Below are 25,126 nucleotides of genomic sequence, written 5' to 3'. Positions count from 1 at the left end.
TCTTTTCATTAGTCTGCAGCTCTTCAAAACTGGTTTCAGGACCATCCAGACATTACAGTACTACACCTCGCACCATACTCTCTATTCCTTAATCTAACTGAAGAGTATTTCCTCCGCATGGCAGGGGAGGGTTTATGAGCTTTGGCCCCAAGGTCAGATACCACTGATTCAAGCAAAGGATGAGGCTTGTGACCAAATTGATGCTGCAACTGTGCAATGATGGGTTAAAAATTTAAGAAGATTTTTTTTTTCCACGTTGTCTTGTAAATGAAGATGCTGCCTGGGATGTGGATGTAATCCCCTGACCAGATCTAGCCATGCAAAGAGACAATATTAGTTTTGTCCTGTTCTGTATTTTCAGGTTCTTTTTTTTTTTTACTGTAGTTGTGATATAATAAGTGATATAATAAGTAAGTGATATAAGTCATATAATAAGTAAGTGATATAAGTGATATAATAAGTAATAGTGATATAAGAAGTAATATAAATTGTGTGTGTTTCTTATAGTAACAGAATATGTTTTTATAGTATATAGTTTTTAAAAAAGTGTGGCATTTTGCAAAGAATCTGAGGTGTTTTGTTAGGTGTGTGTGTGTGTGTGTGTGTGTGTGTGTGTGTGTGTGTGTGTGTGTGTGTGTGTGTGTGTGTGTGTGTGTGTGTGTGTGTGTGTGTGTGTGTGTGTGTAGTGTTGTGAAAAACCGAGCCCTTTCTTTCAAAATCACGCTTAAACAATAAAAAAAAAAAAAAAAAAAAAGACAGCCTGAAGGATGTGTTACAGTTTCTTTGGTGATGTGTTGCAAAATGTTTGTAACGGTGATGTGACAACCTTTAACTGGCATACATGACATCATGCAAAAGCAGTCTGTGGATGTGACAAAAGCTTTACGTTTGGTTCAAGGGTGATGGGAGTAAGACTGCCATTCAAGGTGTAGTATAGGTGGGGATCCATGGGCTCTAGATTGGGTAGTGTTAATAAAATATAAAACAAATTGTGCAAAGTTTCTATAATGAGTTGGTATGACGTATGAGTCGAGAATGTTTTTAGAACCTTAGACCTTAGACCTCAACAGTTTTTAGAAGAACTCCACCCTTTTATTTCCTGTTAATTATGTAATTTCTAATATTAATTTACTGTCTTAATGTATTTATAATTTGTTTAGGTTCTTGTTATCATATACACACTATTATTATTTTTATCATTATTATTATTATTGGTAGTAGTAGTAGTATTTTTATTATTTTATTTTATTATTACTTCTATTTTCTCATTTGATTTTTAAGTAGACCACAATGGAAATAAACATTTTCATTTTCTTCTGTCATGCATGTATTTTTAACGTATTTCCAATTACATTATGTACTTACATTGAACTTACTAAATAAAATCATGCGCGTACACACACAAACACATACACAGACACCACTTCGTTTTTAAGATATAGGTGATTTGCCGCCCCCTGCTGGAATGGAGTGTGAGTCCAGAATTTAATTATCAACATCCGTTGTTGTTGTAATACCGTAGTTTTCCAAAAATATTAGTTCTATCAATGTTCTGTTTTGGCGCCATTCATCCTTGACCCAAAATACATAAGCATACCAAACAGCAAATGTCAGCTCTCCCCAGTTTGTCTGTGATCACAGTTATACACACACAGGCCCACATACACATTCACATAGAGGCCACTTGGCTTTTAATATGTAAATGATTTCCTGCCCCCTGCTGGAATGGCATGTGAGTGCAAAATTTAAGTATTAATGTCCATTGTTTACTGTTGTTACCTAACATCCCTAATTTCTCCAAAAATATTAATGCACAGATGCCACTTGGCTTTTATATATCCATATTTCCAAGAGATAAAATGTCAGGAACAGCACAGAGATTCCAGACTGATTCACTGTATTTAAAGGATTATGGTAAACGTGAGCATTTTCTTTCTGTTATTCACACACTACACAGATGTCAGTCTTCATCAGCAGACAGTGATTTGTACAACTGTGCCTCAAATACAGCACACTTTTTATACAATATAAAGATCAAAGAGCTCAATGAGTGATCCTTGTGGAACTCCTAACTCTTGTTATAAGGCCAGAGTCCTGAGTTTTAACCTTCTGATTAGAGAGTCTGCCTGCCATGCTGGAATTCATGAGTTGGCATCCCAAGGGGATGAGGAGTCAAGAACACAATGCAGAGCAAATCCGCTTTATCTGCACATTTCATGCAGCTAATGGAAAGATCGAAGGCCTGGACTCTTGAAGTAAAACCAGTGAACGATGTGGTCTGATAAGTCATGTAGTGTTCATAGAAATTATTTCATGAATTACAGAAGTCGTGCAAACATGTTGACAGACAGACAGTGTTTTAATCTGATCTCTAGAGGCATGTTTGGCTGCACAGAGTGAAACTATTTGCTTTCTGTCGTGATGTGAGAGAAGTGATGACAGAACAAGCTGTGGTTTTACACACAGCACGTTCTCACATTTCAGCGGCGGGATTTACTCTTATTGTCTGACCTGGTAGAACAGTTTGAGTATGAAGAAGTGGCTGCAGTACCAGAGGATACTGTGTTGTGTGAGCTGGGCTTTGATGCAGCCCTGGATAGACACACTGTCTCTCCTGTGTGCACAGCAGCAAGCTGCTGTTTATTTAACGGAGCAGAGGTGAACCTCTCGTCCTCTCGGCGAGAGCAAAATCTGAGCGTCTTTGTGTCTGTTCTGTGGGTCAGAGGTCAAACAACATTCACTCTTTGTTCTTCACAAGCTTTTTCCTGTTCATGCTAATGAGAGGCCAAGTTGAAAGTCCCTACATTTGTTGAACAGAAGACAGAAGCATGATGTGTTCACATGAGGCTGTGTTTAAAATGCTGAAACAGGAAGTCGGAGGAGGTTGTTTTCGCCCCTGTTCGTTTGTTTGTGAACAGCTTGGAGCCCACAGTTTTTGAAATATCATAATGAATTTTTTACTGAAAATTCATATTCCGATAGGCAAGAACTGATTCAATTATTCAAGGTCAAAGGTCAAAGTCAGGAAAAATCTTGGAAAATTGTAAAAATTCATATCTTTAACATTATGAATTTTCCAAAATTCGTAACTCTGTAAAAAAAGATCAACTTTCTTTCATGTTTGAAAGCTTTATGTAGGATGGTGTCCTTTATGAACTGACAAAGTTTGATCCAAATCTGATCCAGATTGCAGATTTTGTGACCATTTACATTTATCACTGAAAACCCAATTTAATGTATATTTTACATTATATCTTCATCAAACGTGCCACAATCACTCTCATATTTGAAAGTGAGGTGCAGACTGGCACTCACTATCACCTGACAAAGTTTGATCTGGCTCTGATCCAGATTGTGATTTTGTGGACGTTTGAATTTCATATAGAAAAGCCCATTTGGTGTACATTTTTCATTCTATCTCAATCAAAAGTGCGTCAATCACTCTCATTTTTCTATTACGGATTTATGCACACCACCAAAAAATGGATGGAGGTTCCAATTTTATGCCTGTTTGTTTATCTTCCAGTTATCAGTCGATAACCAATGCTCTGTGAAAATTATTTGAAAAAGAATTCAGACACTGAAAAAAGTACAAAAAAACCTGACAACACCACAAAAAACGTCAATCAAATTCATGAACTAAATACATACTCCTGATGTTTGATCACATTTACAAGAAAAGCCACTTCGAACAGGACTTGAAAATTTTTTTCCAAGGTAAAATTTTGTGAAATTGGAAACTGGTGTTGGTGGAGGTTTGCACTCTAATTATCATTGTTATTATTTTTTTTTCTTTGTCATTATTTGTAGTAATGTAGCTGAGCACAGCCAGACTTGCAACCTTTGCAAAATAAATGCATTTGTGGAGTACACTGTATAACCTGTACAGTAGACTGTATAATTTGTACAGTAGACTATCATAATAGCATATCTCTGCTACTATCTGAGTGCAGATGTTGATCAGAAGGATCTTGCATCATCCATTATTATTTCCCAAATAGCCTATTTCCTGTCTGAAGGGATTTTCCCATCATCCCTCCACGTGTTGGTTGATGACCTAATTGCTTGTAATTATCTGATCTACTCACTCCAGTTTCACACAGTCATTAAGCCCTGATTAATAACACCACCCTGCTTTGTAAACCGACTGATCAGGAGACCAGGATGCTTCTTTGTACATTACAAGCTCAATCGTATGCAATGCATAAATGCAGTGAGTGAATGAATGAATGAATGCAATTTAAATACTGAAAAAAGACAAAACCTAAAGAAGTTGCTTTAATTGGCAACATTCAACATTACCGTACAATTGTCTAAATCAAAAAAACATGTGATGTAAATATTACTTGTCAAGTTAATCTGGATCAAACTACTTTATTTGAGTGCAGATCTCCTTTCAGTGTAGATGGCGCGTGTTGTTATGAAATTAGAATTGTTGATCAGTTCCTGTGTTCTCAACGTGTGTCGTCGTGTCCTTGATAAAGACACTCAAACCCAAAGGACTCAAGTCCCAAAAACCCACTGAGGAACAGAATACTGCACTTTTTGGATCTACAAATCTGCTTTGACTATGTTGAAAAGTAAGTTTTTTGGCATAAAACTCTTGCATTCTATTAACTTGACTAATTTAACACAGTTGCAATCAAAATGTACAGAACAAACCTAACTTCAAACAACCAACAATGCCCTTGGTGGCCACTAAAGCTACGCTCTAACAAATGATTCAAGGCGCTAGTTTAACTGAAGAGTATGCCAGCATTAAAATAAGTTTAATAAGTTGATAACTTACAAGATGTTGGTACAAAATTGTTCAGTTTAAAATAAAAATAGTTGTACATAGGTTGACAGCGGTCTTCAAATAAACAGTTTGATTGTAAAACTTGGCATGCAACATGTAATTTATTCTGACTTAAGTGAAATAAGGGCAGCACAGTGGCTTAGTGGTTAGCACTGTTGCCTCACAGCAAGTAGGTCATGGCTTTGATTCCCACCTGTGGCCTTTCTGTGTGGAGTTTGCGTGTCTTTTCCCTGTGTTCGTGTGGGTTCCCTCTGGCTTCCTCCAGCATCCAAAGACATGCAGGTCAGGTGGATTGGAAACTTTAAAAATTGTACTTAGGTGTGGGTGTGAATGTGTTTGTTTGTCTATATGTGGCCCTGTGACAGACTGGCGGCGTGTCCAGGGTTGTACCCCGCCTCACACTCTGACTGCTGGGATAGACTCCAGCTCCTTGCGACCCTTAACTGGATAAAGCAGTTGAAAATGCATGTGTATGTGTGAAAGAGGTTTTAAAAGTAACACAATTAAGGTAAGAATTGCCATTTCAGAGTAGAATGAATGTAAGAAGTTAAAATAACTTAAAGGAAATAATTGGGGCAACTTTAACTTTTGACCCCTGTCCAAACTGAAATTGAACTTTGTCACCATTCTTACTTTTTTACTCCATAGACTTCAATCACAGATAGTGCAACCTATGCCTTTTTTAAAATCTTTATCACAGAAATAATGCTGTATATGATTGGAGCATTTTTAAATTTTGACCCCTGTGTAATTCTTCAATTGTTCCCTACCATCTTTTTCAAAAAATATTAGATAGATTAGTGTTGATTAGATTAGTTTATTGATCTCTTGGGAAGACTCCCTCAGGGAAATTGAGGGTTCCAGTAACAATTGTACAGCAGCACACAAGGGAAAGAAGCACACAGAGTATCAAAAGTAAAAGTAAAAAAACACTTTCCGAATATAAATATAAATACCAGAAATAACGCTTGCTACTGGTTTTACTGGCTACTATTGTTCCTCTCCTTCCCATCTTCTGTCTTCTGGGCACTGTCCTCCTCCCCTGAGTGAGGAGAGTAATGTCGTGGATGATATAATGAGTATTCTGCCACATTTGGTGCTTCTAATGCCGTTTGGAGAATTCATCTGCAAATATTGTCTGCTGCACTGTTAGGGAAAATTCTCTTAAAACAGTGTTCTTGGCAGAAATACATATAACTCATGCTAGATTTATTTTTTATGTGCATCTGAGTTTGCCTCAGTAAATTTAAAGCAAAAGAAAACAAAACACTTGCTTATATGTTGATTATTTAAATTATTTAAATTTTACCAACTTCATTTCAATCAACCGTTTATTGATTATATTTTGAGGCAAAGTTGCCTCGAGGTTTTTAATTTTTATTTTATTCATTTTTGGAGGATTTATTTGAGCTTATAGTGCAGCAAACTGGATGATTGGATGTCCTTCACCATCGCACTCCTTTTTCATTTTGAAAGCACAATTTAAAAAGTCTCTGGAACACTCACCGTTGGCATTTCTGCCACACATCAGATGCTGGCAGACTTGCAGCACCCCCCCACAGCTCCGCGTCACCGTTAATGGCTCCGTCCAGCGCGTCCCGGCGGTCACCGCGCTGCAGGTGACACCGCCGCCGCCGCCCCGCACCTCCTCCCCAGTCAGCCTGACCGCCTGCAGGGCCCGCCGGGATATCTCCTCCGCCAAAGCCTCCACGGCCGCCGTCAGATATACGGCGGCGTACTCGTGCACGCGGACAGACACGCGGGTTTCCACCATCCACCTGAAGAAGCGACCCACCGACAGCCGGAGCCCGCAGCATGTAGACTTGCCAAATTGACGCACGGTGTCTTCAGGAGCTCATGCACTGCAGGGACACGGCTCTCACGGCACAGGAGACGCACCTCTCGGCCAAAGCCCAGCTCAGAACAGCCTCACCGCGCTCTGGATGTCCAGGCGCGTGCAACGCCTGTGGAGCGCACTCAGCCTCTGCGCCTCTCGGGAGATGCGCACCAAAGCTCTCCGCAGCAGGACGGACAGCTGATGGACTGCGTCCGCGGTGAAAGAAGCATGCGACCCGGTGACATTACGCACGACTTCCCACAGATCCTGCTCCGTCCAGGGATACTCCTCCAGTTCGGGCAGACAAGGACACTTGGACCAGAATGTCTGCTGCGTCCTCCGGCAGCGAGCTCACCGTGTCCCAGCTGCTGTTCCTGCTGTAGAGAGACCCGGTGTGCTGCTGCCACCCCCGATAAGAGGAGCTGATGTTCGGCTGAGTGCTGCCCGATCTGCCAGAGGAGGACAGTGTGAGGGACGAGCAAGTGTCTCGAGGGACATAGTCAGGATGCAGGTTCAGATCCCCCAAAGTTTTCACCAAGAGACCTTTCGACATGGCACGGAGGGCTTCCAGCCGTTTACGCACAGGACTGCAACTTTACGCACGGTGGAGAACTGAACAAATGATTTCCATTAAATTCACATTTGACCCAACAAGAGGTGTAAAGTCTGAATACACACATGCTGCTCCCAAAATACCTCCAATATAAAGGCCATGAAACGTCTTTTACGCGCAACAGGCCAATCAGACCCGGCAGCGCTTGGAAAGGAACATTACGATTTCACGACTGGTTTGCAGCGCCACCCAGCGGGACACTAAACGAAAATCAGAATTGGGTGATTTTTATTAACTTCTGAAGAGATCAAGTGTTCACTCTGTTTGGTTGTTTGTTCGTTTGTCACCACGAATGCTCAAACCTGAATTTTAAAGAACTTGGTGGAGGACAAAGAAGAACAATCCATTCCATTTGGAGACAAATCTGGATTCAACAATTTCCCATGAAATACGTGAACCTCAATTTTATGAACTCATACACATGGGTTAAATGGTTGGAATATGGATTCAGATAAAATGGTTTAAGGCCCTAATTTAGTGGGGAAATTTTCTTTTAAAAATGAAAAGAAAAAAAGCCCACTGATGCTTTCACACAGAAATTCTGTCAATTTTACTTGATATTATTAATAGGTGTAGTTGTGGACATGAACGAGCGAAGCTCTTCAGCATCTCACCATGTCATTTAGGTCCTTCAGACTTTTTTCAGTAATGCTTCTGGAGAGCATTAGCATGGCTAAAAATCCCCCCCCCCCCACCCCCCCAACTACAGCCCTCTTAAGCTCTGCTACTTTAAGCATTTTCTTTATTTGCATTCTCACATGCCTGGAGAAAGAGTGCTCACCATCTCATTTTGGTCCATCACAGCTTATGCATGGCTAAAATCTAACCCTAACCCCCCTCCCCACCAACTACGTCACTTTAAGCATGTTTTTATGTTGATGTAAATTCAGATTCTAACTTTTCAGATACTTCACAGTAGGGTTGCACAATATGCCCAAATTAAATTAACTTTCAGGTCTTCTTTATAAGAAAAACCTCCTCTACACCACTCCATCAGGAAGCTGTATTTTATATTTTTAATAAATTTATACCAAGTTGTAGAGATTTGCTATTAGTTTGAGTTTCAGGAAGATCATTTTAGACATTAGAAAATGCCTGTTTACTCACCAGTATGACTAGGAGTCCAGGGTTCAGACAACGTGTTCAATTCAAAACTGGCTCAAACATTTTTCTTCTTCTACTAAGGTGGATTAGAATTTTTTTGTGGGAACACAGCACCGACTACTGTACAGGATGGACTTAGCAGTCAATATGTGTCACCAATTCAAAATGGTTCTTTTCATCTGGGTGGCACCTGGGATGTTCAATCAGATTTTCCGGGAAGTCCAGTGCAACCAGCACACCCCATGCCAGGAAGAGTTCACTATTTGACATTTCCTGTTTCACTGTGACTCAAAATTTGGCACACAATGTTTTTGTATTCTTGTATTTGAATTGACATAAACAAATTAAAAGGTGGTGAAAATTCAAGTGTTTCAATACTTTTGGAGGGCACAGTATCCTAAACTTATGATGAGTGCAAATGAGTGTGATATTATTACTGTTTTGTTTAAGACTGTTTAATTTTCACTGTTGCTGCACTTTGTGAGAAATTATATATCAGCATGATATATCATTGATATGACAATACTGAGATACGATAATTTGGCCATGTTGTACAGCCCTACTGTTCAATTGGCTGAAAACTTTAAATATTAATTTAATCTACATAAAAAAAATGCTTAAAGAGGCAGGGGACTAAGAGGGCTGTAATGGGGGGGGGGGGGTGTCTGGGGAGGAAAAAAAAAGTAAAAAAAAAGAAAAATGCTTAAAAGGTGAGGAGGGGGGCAATCCTCCACAAGAAGCCGAAAGCAAAAAGAAAATGGAAAAAAAAATCGGGGGGTCTGGTGGGGGGGGGGGGGGGGGTGTAGTTGAACCTTTTTTTGCCATGCTAATGCTCCCCTGAAGCATTTGCTCCAAAAAACAGTCTGAAGGACCTCAATGACACGGTGAGATGATGAAGAGCCTCACTCGTTCATGTCTGTGACATATATCATATTAGTAATAATAATATCAATAAGTTTCTCAGTGTTTCTGTGGTTCCTTGTCTTGCGCTGTAATGTGATGTCTCAAATACGTTGATAAACTCACAGCTGGAGCTTCCCTCTCTTGATTTCTCCTGCTGTAGAATTTTGGACAAATAAGGATAATAATAAGAGTGGAACCACCATAATTCTATCCTTTCATCCGTTGCACAGAGACTCAAAGATCATCCTCACCTCTCGACAATAGCAACTTCACACTGAAGTCAAATGACCTGACAAACAACTTTTCAAGTGGCCAAGTGGTTTTGGGTGCAGAAGGTTCCTGGTTCAAACACCACCCTGCCACATTCTCCATGTAATGTGGAGTTGCATCAGGAAGGAACTTCAACATGCAGATATATGATGGATCTGCTGTGGGAACCAGAGTGTAAAAACAAGGGGCAGCTGAAGGGACTACAATCGTTACATTACTGTGACATCAGTGACCCCACAGCAAATTTTGACACTCACTATTCCAAGTAGACTGATGATGTTTTGTGGACGAAGAGAGAACTGTCTGCAACGAACAAAACACGCCCAGTTGACCTGACTAAACCCGCTGTACTTGGATAACCGTGAGCTGGATGACTGAGAATCTCCACAGACAAACCACCAAGTCTTCACTTACAAATTAATTAACAGATTCTTTTTTTTTTTCTTCACCTAACATTCATTTACAATAACAGCAGCCATTCAGCACGGGCGCAACACAAGATTATTGACAGAGCCTACGCGCATGTTACTAGTATTAGCCGTATGCGCACATACACACGCTCACCCACACTATGAGGCTATATAGATTTTACCAGCAGTGTGTTTGGATTTTACAATCAATAAATGACTTGGGTTAGTGTATTAGACATTTTTAAGCGGTCAAGTATCTAGATTTAACACCCAGCTCTGAATCACATGTGCACAAGAGTCTGCAGCTCAACATACTCATCATCACATCAGACAGCAGCGGAGGAGCTGTCTAATTCATGGTGGTGCTGAAAGACTACGAATCATTTTTCTGGAAAAGTCAAGGGAGCACCGACATGATGACCTATAAGCCAGAAGAGATGATAATAAAATGAAGCCTATAGCATGACAAGACAGAAGAGATATTATTGTTTTGGGTTTTTTTTTTACACTTTTTGTAAAGATCTTCTGACCAAATGACAGCATCACACCCATTCAACCAGTCTACCTAGTCTTCTCTGACTTCTGACATCAACAAGGCATTTTTGTCCAACCACTGGTTATTCTTCTCTTTTTCAGACCACTCTCTGTAACCCTAGAGATGGTTGTGAGCAAAATCCTAGTAGCTCAGCAGTTTCAGAAATACTCACACCAGCCTGTCTGACACCAACAACCATGCCCTATTCACTCACTCACTCATCTTCAACTGTTATCTAGGATCGGGTCACAGGGGCAATACCGCCAGCAGAGGACCACAGGCTTCCCTTTCCTGGGCCACATTGACCACCTCTGACTGCGGGATCCCGAGGTGTTCCCAGGCCATGTGGAGATATAATCTCTCCACCTAGTCCTGTGTCTTCCCGGGGTCTCCTCCCAGATGGATGTGCCTGGAACACCTCCCTAGGGAGGCACCCAGGAGGCATCCTTACCTCAGCTGGCTCCTTTCAATGCGAAGGAGCAGCGGCTCTACTCTGGCTTCCCACGGTTTACCCAAACTTCTCACCCTATCTCTAAGAGCGGACACCAGCCTTTGGAAGTCCATTTCAGCTGCTTGCATCTGCGATATAGTTCTTTCGGTCATGACTCAACCCTCATGACCATAGGTGAGAGTAGGAACGAAGATTGACCAGTACATTGAGAGCTTCACCTTTTGGCTCAGCTCCCTTTTTGTCACAACACTACGGTAGAGCGAATGCAACACTGCCCCTGCTGCACCAATTCTCTGGCCTATCTCGCGCTCCACTGTCCCCTCACTTGTGAACAAGACCCAGAGGTACTTGAACTCCTTCACTTGGGGCAAGACCTCATTCCCTACCTTGAGTAGGTAATCCATCAGTTTCCTGCTGAGAAACATGGCCTCAGATTAGAGGTGCTGATCCTCATCCCAGCCACTTCACACTCGGCTGCGAACCGATCCAGTTAGTGTTGGGGATCACAGACCAATGAAGCCACAAGGACCACATCATCTGCAAAAAGCAGTGACGGAGAACCTGAGCCCACCAAACCAGAAATCCTCCTCCCCCTACTATGGCTTGATATCCTGTCCATGAATATCACAAACAGGATTGGTGATGAGGTGCAGCCCTGGTGGAGGGCCAATCTCCACCGAAAACGAGTCCGACTTACAGTAGTGTTCAGAATAATAGTAGTGCTATGTGACTAAAAAGATTAATCCAGGTTTTGAGTATATTTCTTATTGTTACATGGGAAACAAGGTACCAGTAGATTCAGTAGATTCTCACAAATCCAACAAGACCAAGCATTAATGATATGCACACTCTTAAGGTTATGAAATTCAAGGCCATGTCCTCTTCAGCATAAAGCAACATGACCTCTTCAAGTATTTTGACATATCCAAACTGATTCATGATACCTGGTATGCGATATATAGGCCCAACACCATAGTAGGAGAAACATGCCCATATCATAATGCTTGCACCACCATGCTTCACTGTCTTCACTGTGAACTGTGGCTTGAATTCAGAGTTTGTGGATCATCTCACAAACTGTCTGCAGCCCTTGGACTCAAAAAGAACAATTTTAGTCTCATCAGTCCAAAATATTCCTCCATTTCTCTTTAGGCCAGTTGATGTGTTCTTTGGCAAATTGTAACCTCTTCTGCACGTCTTTTATTTAACAGAGAGACTTTGCGGGGGATTCTTGCAAATAAATTAGCTTCACACAGGCGTCTTCTAACTGTCACAGCACTTACAGGTAACTCCAGACTGTCTTTGATCATCCTGGAGCTGATCAATGGGTGAGCCTTTGCCATTCTGGTTATTCTTCTATCCATTTTGATGGTTGTTTTCCATTTTCTTCCATGCGTCTCTGTTTTTTTTTTTGTCCATTTTAAAGCATTGGAGATCATTGTAGATGAACAGCCTATAATTTTTTGCACCTGCGTATAAGTTTTTCCCTCTCCAATCAACTTTTTAATCAAACTACGCTGTTTTTCTGAACAATGTCTTGAACGTCCCATTTTCCTCAGGCTTTCAAAGAAAAAGCATGTTCAACAGGTGCTGGCTTCATCACCACAACCTTTCAAACACCTGGTTGAGATGCTGGAGATGGGAAGAAAAATTTGCGGAATATATAATGATTCTGCTATCTGGCCATTTAAACACTGCTGCATTAGCAGCTGAAAGGTTGCAAGCACATTACAAAGTCCAAAAGGCATTTGCTCAAAATCGTATAAGCCCAGTGGAGTGGTAAAAGCAGTCTTTTCTTGATCATCGGGATGCATTTCAACCTGCCAGTAGCCACTGGCAAGGTCCAAGGTCGAGAACCATTCTGACTGACTAAGACCGGTCAATGTCTCTTCAATGCTAGGCAAGGGAAATGCGTCTTTGGTGTAACTGCATTTAACTTTCTATAATCCACACAAAAGTGCCAGCTACCATCCTTTTTACGCACAAGGACTATAGGAGCAGCCCAAGGACTGCAGCGTTCCCTTATCACCCCCCTATCAAGCATACCTGAGAGGAGGGTCTTCACCTCTTTATATATCATGGGTGGAATCGGGCGGTATCTCTCTCGAATAGGGACAGCATCTCCTGTAGGGATTCTATGCTGCACCAAATTTGTCTGTCCGAAATCCTCCTCATGCTGAGCAAACACTTTCTCCCATTTTTGTAACACAGCCTGTAGCTCTCTTTGCTGTTGTTCAGACAAATCAGAGCGATTCTCGACCATACCAACTGCTACAGGCAACTCTGAACTAACAGCAGCAACTGCAGCATTCACCAGCAAGACCTGGACAACACTATCCTCCACAAGTGACAGGGTTGGATCATTGGAGTTGTGCACATCGGAATCCTCAACACAATAAAGCCGACCTAATTTGTGAAAATGGCCTATATAACACTTCATGGATGTGGTTACACACAGTAATTGGGACTCTCCCTCTCCTAACTTCCACCAGGGCCCTTGCCACACCCACACCACTAACAATAGCACCCGGCATAGCCTCCACCAAGGCACAATAGTCTGTTCCACCTGGTCCCATTTTGGTACAGCCCCACACTATCAACTCGCTCTTGGTAGGACAGAGATACTTGTTTAGAGGCTAACCTCACATACCCCACCAAGCCGTCCTCTGCCGAAAGGACCCCACCACGACGGCAGGCAGCAAATGCGTCCCTCCAGGCCTTCTGTTTTATAAAGGCCTGTGGGAAGGCAGAACTCCCTACAACATTTAAACAAAGTATCCCAACAGGCTCCAATGACATTCATTCTGACAATTAAGGGATTCAGACACTTCTCATCTTTAACAATTACCACTCCCCGACCCGGGATCTTAATACCCTCAACCTCTAGATCTAATACGGCATAACCAATATAGGGTATTTCTAAACCATTAACAGCACTTAATCGAAACCAAGTAGGTGCCTGACCAAGCTTAGTTTGTATAAAGTGTGTATTAAACAGGCTCTCTGCCATTAATGTAACTTGTGAACCCGTATCCAAAAGACCACTCAATTGAATTCCCTCAATGGTCAACTCTATGGTAGGACATTGGCCAAAAAGAGTATCAGAGGCCCTAGTTGGTGGTGATGTGCCAACAAGCCCTGCGGCTCGGACCTCAGCGGCAGGGTCTGCTAGTTTAAAGCTGGCTCAGATGTAACTGCACAATACCGAGCAATGTGTCCTTGCTTTCCTACAACGATAACAGATAGGCCTACCCTGTTCATCCCAATCATGGGAGCGCCTAAGTGGATATCGCTGGTTCTGCATTGAGCTGGAAACCTAGGTTGAGGTGAAGGTAATTGCAATAATGGTTATGCTCCGCCACAATATCCTGTGTCAACTCTTAACCTGCTCTTTAACATCCGCCATGAGAGTACTGATGGGGTCAAGAAAACCATGCAGTTTACTAATCAAGGAACAGGTTACCTCTGGTTGGACACACCCATATACTAAATTAAGCTGAAGGGCCTCCAGGTGCAACTCAGCAAAACCCAAATCAAGGTTCCGGCGAGCATAGACCTTCAAGGCCCGGGCCAAAGGCCCTTCACAGAGTCCCAACAACAATTGGTCTCGCAAAACGCTTTCAGAGTCTAAATATTGCAACTTACTATATAAGTCACGCAACCTCAACATAAAAGATTGTATAGGCTCATCTGCTCTTTGTGTACAACTAAAAAACTAGACCTCAAAATATGGAACAGGAACCTGTTCATCATACAACAAATCTAAATGAGCAAAAGTTTTGTAATTTGTCTTTTTCATCTTCATCTAAATACTGCAATTTGAAGTTTGGCCTCCCCATTCAGCGCTCCCAAAGCAATACTTACTTTCCTTGCCTCTGTTAAATCTGAGACCCAAAAGACCTTTAATCTGTTTTTTCCAATCACAATATTTTACTCATCACCTGGCCCTTTAAATTTAGGTAGCCAAGGTGCATCAGGATACACTGGCATCATCATATTTGCTCTTGTTTTGGAAACACCAGCTCTCAGAAAAATGGATCCTGTTCGTGACGCCAAAAATATGTAAAGGGGGTTTGTGTTAAGAATATTGTAATTTTTGAAAAATGGATTTAATACATGAGGTGACCAATAGATCCAACTCCAACTGATTTTTAACAGTAGGAACTGGAGCGACCAAACAAGGCAAAAACACAGATTTAATCATTTATTACAAAATTTAAATACTAAAACAAGATTATAAAATACCAAGTCTCTAAAATAAAATAATTATGCCAGTAGGCGGGGAACAAGCAATCTGGGTCCGACCAAGTGTCCGCCAGTCCGTGGGTGTCCTCAAGGTATACGGCTTGTTTAGGGAGTGTCCTCCTTCCATCCAGCGTGGCGCATCCTAATCTTCCCTGAGGGACACAAAAGGCAAAGCCAGTGGGATGTTGCCAACACCAGACGCACTTCATTCACCAAAGGGTATCCGTTACATCATTCTGAGCATCGCCACACTCACAGACGAGGCTGGGTTCTCCCCTGCCGCTGTGTGTAATCCACGTTGTGGTGCTCCTCTTGAACAGTAATGCAGCTGGACCCAGTAGCGTCAATATCGATGTGGCTCCTATTCTCCAGCCACTCTCCCCATAATCTGCTCCCCCCCGCGCCTCACACCCTCAGGATGCTGCCCCCTGCCAAGCTCCACCGTCTCTTTATTGCACTTTACACACCATGCTCCAGGTGCGCTAATTGCAGATGATGTCAACTACTTGTAAGAATCAGGTGGCATTCGGGGTTGCCATGACAACCACTGGGGAGACAAAACTCCAAAATCCAACAAATAGAATAAACTCTCCCAGGCTGGATTACACCTTCTCCAAGTCCACAAAACACATGTAACTGGATGGGTATACTCCCAGGCACCTTCCAGAATCTTTGTGAGAGTGAAGAGCTGGTTGGTTGTTCCACAACCAGGACGGAACCCGCTTTTGTTCTCTACAATGGCAGTGAAGTGTTTTATCCAGACAGGTAGGATGTCACCCACCCAGCTGACAGGGTGGTGGACATACAGATGCTTAGGAAATACTGCAAGATATGGTTTCCAGCATCTCCAGTTCCCAGTCTAGGCTACTTAGTATTTTCATATTTAATGGCCCTTCTCATCCCCCCCCCACCCTTTTGATCAAAACAGGGTTTATAAACAAGATTTTCAAATGTTAATGACTTTAACTGTCACTTAAAAATACTTAATCCATCCCCCCCCCCACCCCAAAAAAAAGACAAATAATAATTCAAACCTTTCAAATAAAGAAAAGATAAAACAAAAGGAATTTTTATTTCAGCTCCAAGGTTTCATCATCTTCCTTCTCTGAACAGTGTTTATTTTGAATTTACTGCACAACACATTTCTAGCAGAGCACAAAACATTCAGTTTAATCTCCAAATTTCATCTTATTCAACAATTTTTTTTAATAAAAGCTCAGATTTTAGCAAAGTACAGAGAAAACCGCCAACAATGTGCTTCAAAATGTATTTAAGGTGAACTTTAACACTGAAATGCAAATATTAACACATACGATTTCAGGATGTTGACCTTAAACAGAAATTATGTCATTAGAAACTGGACATATTTTAATGTTTCTAAAAATACTTCCTCTGCTCTGGATCTAAAGCCAAGCTATACCTGCTTAACCCAAATTGACCACTAGATGGCAGACGTTTTTAAAGCAAAGAGCTAAAGGAAAAGCACTCCTCTAGTTCTTACCTACTTTCTTATGCCTACAAACACTCTACATATCTAAAGTGTTGACTGAAGTCATCTACATCCAAACCCACACGTGGAAGGTAACACGTATTTTCACCTCAACATTAAAGCTATGGGGCCTTTCAAATTTCACAAAACGGGAAAATTTAGTTTCTACCAAAAATCCAAGCATTATAATGTAGGTTATTTTTGTAGCATTTTGCAAAATTACACCTCATTTTAATGAAGACAAATATTTATCTGAGGGGAACCTCCATCGTGAATATTGTCTTTTCCTACACTGCTGTCATGCAGACTAACTAGAGGAGGAAGAGTGTGTACGCACGTATGAGGTTTTGAGATTACCTGTGACCCATCTTACATTAACATACATAAGATTTCTTGTAAATCACCTTCAGATCTACCAAATGTTGGTCATAGCATCTGATCCTTTGAATTCTCCCCTCAGGGGTTGAAATTCTAAATTGTTTCCAGACAGCATGGATTTTTATCATATTGGCAATATCATATTACAGATCCCTTTCCCAAATGCTAAGGAATAAAATTATAGTGGTGCCAAAGAAAATTCCTTTTATGACTTAAAGCTTAAAAAACCCAGTGGCACTATACCTTTAAAGAAGAGTGATGAACACAAAGCAAGTATTCTAGTTCTTTGAATACCACAAGAGTTGCTAAAATGACCTGGATGAATTTGCAAGCAGATAAACAATAATTACTGTGCTAGAAAACAATTCTTAAAAAAAAAATATAGCTCAAAGGTACAATGGGTACAATCAGAGCAGTGAGCCAGCTCACCATGTCAGAGGTTTTAAGCACAGTCTGACAAGTTTGCTGTCCTTGTGCGGCGGCGCTGCATCGGGTTCAGCAACAACAAACAGAACTCCAGCCGAATAAGGCATTGTATAACAAGACATTAGTAAAAAAAAATAAAATGGGAACTCTGCTAGCAAACATTTTAGTCATGTGACAACACATTACAAAACTACGAAGCTGTTAGCAAAAGTGGCCGAGGTTTTTAAATCAGAAAATGCACCAGAGTTCTGTAAAATGAGGGTCAGCGGAGCAGACTGGCCTCGAAATCTGGAACGAAAGTCATTCAAAGCAATATTTTAGATAGTTTTTCCTTTGATTTCACACATACTCCTGTATCAACTCAGCCAATGAAGTTCTTACTTCACGGGTCTGTCACTGGAATTATTCGCTGGATTACTTGTATTTTCATTGCAAGCGACACCATTACATATGGGTCAGATCCAGATTGGAGGACTTGCACGAAACCGTTTTAAAAACACATTATGAATAAATGCAACAGAGGTAAAGCTATGTCTGTACACTGCTTATAAATTATTAACTCATCTTGGGCTTTTACAAGTGTTTCCTGTTTTATGATGTAGAATCACCATTAAATGTACAAATTTTTTAATTTATTCTGGTCTTTGTTTTGGTAAAAACGAACTGACAACAATAACTGGTGCTCATCTTATTGAATGTTGAACTTTCAAAGTCACATAATTACTGTTATCTTGATCAGCTGTGTTTTACTTCTGGGATTTCCAGTTGATTGGAGTATAAGCACATCTTTTTCTGGATACCACAATTCTTTTTGTCAGTACGATGCAAAAGCAAACCATATAAACAAAATAAGACTCCAGGCCACTGAATGGAAATAGCATGGCACATTATGGCAAATCTGTCCTAAAAAAATTAAGGCCATATGGGTAATTAAAAATTGTCTTATTTGATTTCACTTCATATTTTAGCATTCACCTTACATAATGCAAAGCTAAAGACCCCATCCACACTTAGCACAAATGAGGCCGAATCGGGTGAATGGGGACAAAAAGTTAAACTTTGAGGTGCAGTCGTGAAAGACAGACATTCTGTCAGCCATGTACAAATACCCAGAATGTGTGCCAAAGCCACCCCGAATGATTCGTACATACTCATTGTGCAGCGGTTCCCGAATTCAGGTCAAATGCGGCCGGAACACAGTATGAATACCCAGAATGCAGGTCAAATGCAGCCAGAACACAGCACGAATTCCTCACAATGGTGGGAGAATGCAGCAGGGAATATGCAGAATGCACCTCGAATGCCATACATGTGGGCCCGATCATCACCCCAAAGTCTGGGTGGAAGGCAAGCAGGAGTGGGGCATGGCAGAGCGAGCGCTGTGGTCCACTGTTTTGAACAGCGGACCACTGCCGTGTCTCACTGGTGGATTTTGAATGACATCCAACCCATGAACGGATTACATGCAAACCAGGGTCTCCTGACTATCACATTACTGTAGTAAATGTGATCAGATTATGACAGTCATCACATCACCAACGTGCACACCCACAGCCATTATTACTGGTAATAGTCACCAGTCTGCAGTGCATTACAGTAAACTCATGATCAGGGGACCCTAGCTTACATACACTCACCAAAAATATAAACGCAACACTTTTGGTTTTGCTCCCATTTTGTATGAGATGAACTCAAAGATCTAAAACTTTTTCCACATACACAATATCACCATTTCCCTCAAATATGTTCACAACCAGTCTAATCTGTGATAGTGAGCACTTCTTCCTTGCTGAGATAATCCGTCCCACCTCACAGATGTGCCATACCAAGATGCTGATTAGACACCATGATTAGTGCACAGGTGTGCCTTAGACTGCCCACAATAAAAGGCCACTCTGAAAGGTGCAGTTTTATCACACAGCACAATGTTACAGATGTCGCAAGATTTGAGGGAGCGTGCAATTGGCATGCTGACAGCAAGGAATGTCAACCAGAGCTGTTGCTCGTGTATTGAATGTTCATTTCTCTACCATAAGCCGTCTCCAAAGGCGTTTCAGAGAATTTGGCAGTACATCCAACCAGCCTTCACAACCGCAGACCACGTGTAACCACACCAGCCCAGGACCTCTACATCCAGCATGTTCACCTCCAAGATCGCCTGAGACCAGCCACTCGGACAGCTGCTGAAACAATCAGTTTGCATAACCAAAGAATTTCTGCACAACTGTCAGAAACCGTCTCAGGGAAGCTCATCTGCATGCTCGTCATCCTCATCGGGGTCTCAACCTGACTCCAGTTCGTCGTCGTAACCGACTTGAGTGGGCAGATGCTCACATTCGCTGGCATTTGCCACGTTGGAGAGGTGTTCTCTTCACGGATAAATCCCGGTCCACACTGTCCAGGGCAGATGACAGACAGCGTGTGTGGCATCGTGTGGTTGAGCGGTTTTCTGATGTCAGTGTTGTGGATTGAGTGGCCCATGGTGGCGGTGGGGTTATGGTATGGGCAGGCGTCTGTTACGGATGAAGAACACAGGTGCATTTTATTGATTGCATTTTGAATGCACAGAGATACCGTGACGAGATCCTGAGGCCCATTGTTGTGCCATACATCCAAGAACATCACCTCATGTTGCAGCAGGATAATGCACGGCCCCATGTTGCAAGGATCTGTACACAATTCTTGGAAGCCGAAAATGTCCCAGTTCTGCATGGCCGGCATACTCACCGGACATGTCACCCATTGAGCATGTTTGGGATGCTCTGGACCGGCGTATACGACAGCGTGTACCAGTTCCTGCCAATATCCAGCAACTTTGCACAGCCATTGAAGAGGAGTGGGCCAACATTCCACAGGCCACAATTGACAACCTGATCAACTCTATGCGAAGGAGATGTGTTGCACTGCATGAGGCAAATGGTGGTCACACCAGATACTGACTGGTATCCCCCCCCCCCAATAAAACAAAACTGCACCTTTCAGAGTGGCCTTTTATTGTGGACAGTCTAAGGCACACCTGTGCACTATCATGGTGTCTAATCAGCATCTTGATATGGCACACCTGTGAGGTGGGATGGATTATCTCAGCAAATGAGAAGTGCTCACTATCACAGAGTTTAGACTGGTTTGTGAACAATATTTGAGGGAAATGGTGATATGTGTATGTGGAAAATTTTTTCGATCTTTGAGTTCATCTCATACAAAATGGGAGCAAAACCAAAGTGTTGCGTTTATATTTCCATATATAGGATAAAAAACGGAAACCAGAAGAGAAGTCATATCAAATCAAATCAATTTTATTTATATAGTGTCAAATCACAACAAACAGTTGCCCCAAGGCGCTTTATATTGTAAGCCAAGGCCATACAATAATTACGGAAAAACCCCAACGGTCAAACGACCCCCTGTGAGCAAGCACTTGGTGACAGTGGGAAGGAAAAACTCCCTTTTAACAGGAAGAAACCTCCAGCAGAACCAGGCTCAGGGAGGGGCAGTCTTCTGCTGGGACTGGTTGGGGCTGAGGGAGAGAACCAGAAAAAGACATGCTGTGGAGGGGAGCAGAGATCAATCACTAATGATTAAATGCAGAGTGGTGCATACAGAGCAAAAAGAGAAAGAAACACTCAGTGCATCATGGGAACCCCCCAGCAGTCTAAGTCTATAGCAGCATAACTAAGGGATGGTTCAGGGTCACCTGATCCAGCCCTAACTATAAGCTTTAGCAAAAAGGAAGTTTTAAGGCTAATCTTAAAAGTAGAGGGGGTGGCTGTCTCCCTGATCTGAATTGGGAGCTGGTTCCACAGGAGAGGAGCCTGAAAGCTGAAGGCTCTGCCTCCCATTCTACTCTTACAAACCCTAGGAACTACAAGTAAGCCTGCAGTCTGAGAGCGAAGCGCTCTATTGGGGTGATATGGTACTATGAAGTCCCTAAGATAAGATGGACCTGATTATTCAAAACCTTATAAGTAAGAAGAAAGAATTTTAAATTCTATTCTAGAATTAACAGGAAGCCAATGAAGAGAGGCCAATATGGTGAGATATGCTCTCTCCTTCTAGTCCCTGTTAGCACTCTAGCTGCAGCATTTTGAATTAACTGAAGGCTTTTCAGGGAACTTTTAGGACAAACTGATAATAATGAATTACAGTAGTCCAGCCTAGAGGAATAAATGCATGAATTAGTTTTTCAGCATCACTCTGAGACAAGACCTTTCTAATTTTAGAGATATTGCACAAATGCAAAAAAGCAGTCCTAGAGGTCAGGGTAATGCCATCCATAGTAAGGTTCTGGTTAGACACCCATGTTCTAAGATTTGTGGGCCAAGTACAATAACTTCAGTTTTATCTGAGTTAAAAGCAGAAATTAGAGGTCATCCATGTCTTTATGTCTGTAAGACAATCCTGCGTACATCTGCGTAACAATGAAAATTTAAGCAATGCCGTCTAATAATACTGCCTAAGGGAAACATGTATAAAGTGAATAAAATTCACTAAAGAAGTAAGGCAGATCCTGGCATAAAGTATTACACAGTGTCCACACGCCCCCATTGAACGCACACACTCTCTCTCTCTCTCTCTTACTCCCCAGGAAATCACCTGTTTAGCGGACAGCGGGATACTCCCCTGTCCAGACAGGCTCACGTGCATGCAGCAAGTGATCAGATTATGAGAGCTCACCCATGAGAAGTGAAGAAATTATATTGATGAGAGCTTATGGATGTGCAGCAAAGCAATGAGATGATACGAGCACACACATGCGCAGCGAGGTGATCAGCTGTTATGAGCACATGCACGCGCAGCGGATCATTCAGTCATTATGACAGCTCCATGGCTCTGAGACACTGTGACTCAGTGACACATGGTGTTTTCGGTGTAATTGTGCAACGTTCACGTCTAGTGCACATAATGACTGCATGCCACAGACTTTGCACATTACTATATGTCCTTTGCGCACCCTGAATGGGATGCACCGGGATGACGTCCGGCTGATTTGGGGCACAACATGCCGGCAGGATTTGGCATTCCTGAACCATTTTGATGGTCCATCGAACATGATCAGAATGCTCCGAATGCTGTTGAGATGCCATTCAGATGCTTAGCATGCAGTCAGACTGTGGTAACACTGCACTTTGACCGCCATTCAAGGTTTTTTTCTACTTCAAACATACCTCGGGAATTGGGAGCATGTGCTCTACATTTGGGCTGGCTGTGCAAATGTACCCAACTGTTTGGAGTGCACTCAGATAGCTGTCAGAGGTTTTCAAATGCGCCTCAACTTTGCCGAATGGAGGTTGAATTTTCATTAGTCAGCATTCAGGCTCATTCGGCCTCTAGTGTGATGGAAGTATAACTTGTTTCAAATAATGTCCAATAATGAGGTCCAGATTTAAGGTAAATAACAGCATTTTATCTTGATACTTTAAAATGTTACCACAAAAAAAGTGGCTACAATTGTCAGAGGTGTAACACCACGTGTGGAAGGTTCCCGGTTCAAGCCCCGGCCCTTCCCATTTTTACATGCAATGTGGAGCTCCGTTAGGAGGGGCGTTGCAGGTGTGATTTTTTTTTATTATTATTATTAGATGGAGCTGTGCGGATCAGGTGTAAATTTTGTCAGTTGAAGTTCTTACACACATGCACAGACATCCTGATATCGCTTATAGATATTTTGAGACTAAACAGAGTTTTATGCAAATACCGTGTGGAGCAGAGTGTCACAGTCTTCTCTAAAAGCACAACGCCATGTGTGGAATGTGCCCGCTACTAGGGTGTAATGATGTTTTGTAGCACAACATATCGCACCTTGAGAATGTGCAACATTGCAAAGCTGAAAAAAAATGGGCAATCAGATTAAAATCAATGATATTACGGTTTCTAGAGTAGGTGATATAACAACAACAGTAGAGTCTGCCACAGGCACGATGACTTGGTGGTGAGGACTGTGATGGCAACCACGCTCCACTTCATTTAGTGGTGGTAACGCAGGAAATGTTCATGAGAGAGTCACCAACAACTAAAAAGAAGAAAATGTTACTGATGTTCCCTCTGGATTCATGAGAACAGAGATAAACAGTTTTCTAAAAATTGCAAACAAATCAGGGGATGAAGGAGACAAACACAAAAGCCAAAACATGGTACCATAAGTAGGATGTAAATGAAATGCTGGCATCCAATCAGACTCCTTCTTTCTACAGCACCAGCATGGAACCCTCATAAGCAGCCATTACATATAGGCCATAGGCCAGCATGGCATGTGTGCAACCCCCCCAAACAACCCTATGAATTTGGTATCAATAGAAAGTGTTGTGTGCTGGGGTGTTTGGCTGGCTTTGTTTTTGTTTTCAAAATTCTCCCACCAGGTGGTATGCATTCAGGACTGAGTGGCTGAGCATTAGGACCTAACCCTGAACACCTGAGGCTTGTTTTCACGTGCAGGTCATCAGGACTCACAGCTGTGGTGTATTCTGTCTTTATCAGAGATTGCTGCATTTAAACCTTGAATGCACAGTGTGTGATTGCCAGAGACTCAACCTCGTGTGAGATCGATGTCAGGAGAACAATCTCACCATCATGGACGCAGAGATCGCTCCAGGTTTGAAGCCACAGTCTGTGAAGGAGGATTGGGTGAGGTCTCACGCTCTTCAGCACACTTCCTGAGGTAATTTGGTTTTGGTGACTTTTATGAAGTAACGACAGTGGATTTGGTGTCCCTCACACCTTGTGTTATTGAGCTGTCACGTTATGCTAATTGTCTAATCAGCTTCTGCTGCAGTGGAGATTTGAGCTGAGTTGTTCCGTGCCTGCAGGGTGAGAAGCTGATATATATTTAAGCCAGGAAGTGTTTGCTGATTGTGTGCACCTTTTGAGCTGTGTCTCTCTGGGTGGAGAGTGTTGGACTCACCTCATGTTTTCTTTCTTCACAGACACGGTTTGTCGCGGCCACCTGGGGGGTGTCGGCGGGGTCCCTGGGTCCGAACTGCTGTGGCTCCGGACCGTTTGCGCTGCTGAGAGCGCGCCGTGTTTTCACCTTACCAGACCGCGGACTTTTTAGTTGTTTATCATTGCACTCACTTTCATTAAAATGTGTTATCCTTTGAACCGTGCTCTGCTTATTTCGTGCTGGTCCTGTCAAACGCTGGGTCGGTGCTCCGACCGCGTCCGACACATAACAAGAAAGGTTGTCAAGGTTACAATAAAATATATAATGCAATGCTAAAATACCCTCGGCCGTATGAGCATTGCGTTCTTTATAATTTGCCGTTGTTTAATTATTACGATCCTATTGTCTTATGTACAATTTGTACATGATCAAATCATTTTCATGTTGTGGAAAGCAATGGATATTTGTAGATCACCCTCTGTGCAGTTATTAATGTGACAAATTTAGCTCCATAGGAAGTTAGCTTTAACGGAAGTTAGTGTGCAAGCTAACGTCTGCAAATGTCTTTTAAATGAGGTGTTATCATGTTACAAAAACAGCATTTTCAGTTTTAGAAGTGTTTATTTCTCGCTCGCATTTACAAAAAATACCACAAACGAAGCTGTTAGCAAGTACCTACTCCAGGAAGTGATGTCACCATGCTAACCCTGGTGAAATGTCTTGTAAATAAGTTCATAGGTGTTATCAGGATACAAAAACAGCGTTTTCAGTTTTAGAAGTGAATTTTGCA

General features: G+C 42.0%; 1 pseudogene; it reads right to left on the bottom strand.

Moving 5' to 3' along the window:
• LOC117532330 overlaps nt 1-7,214 on the bottom strand; it is an 83,457-nt pseudogene extending 76,243 nt beyond the window's left edge.
• Nucleotides 7,215-25,126: the final 17,912 nt, after the last annotated feature.

This window comes from Thalassophryne amazonica, chromosome 2, assembly GCF_902500255.1.
Source record: "Thalassophryne amazonica chromosome 2, fThaAma1.1, whole genome shotgun sequence".
NCBI classification, from domain to species: domain Eukaryota; kingdom Metazoa; phylum Chordata; class Actinopteri; order Batrachoidiformes; family Batrachoididae; genus Thalassophryne; species Thalassophryne amazonica.
This window is presented reverse-complemented; position numbering and strand designations above follow the sequence as displayed.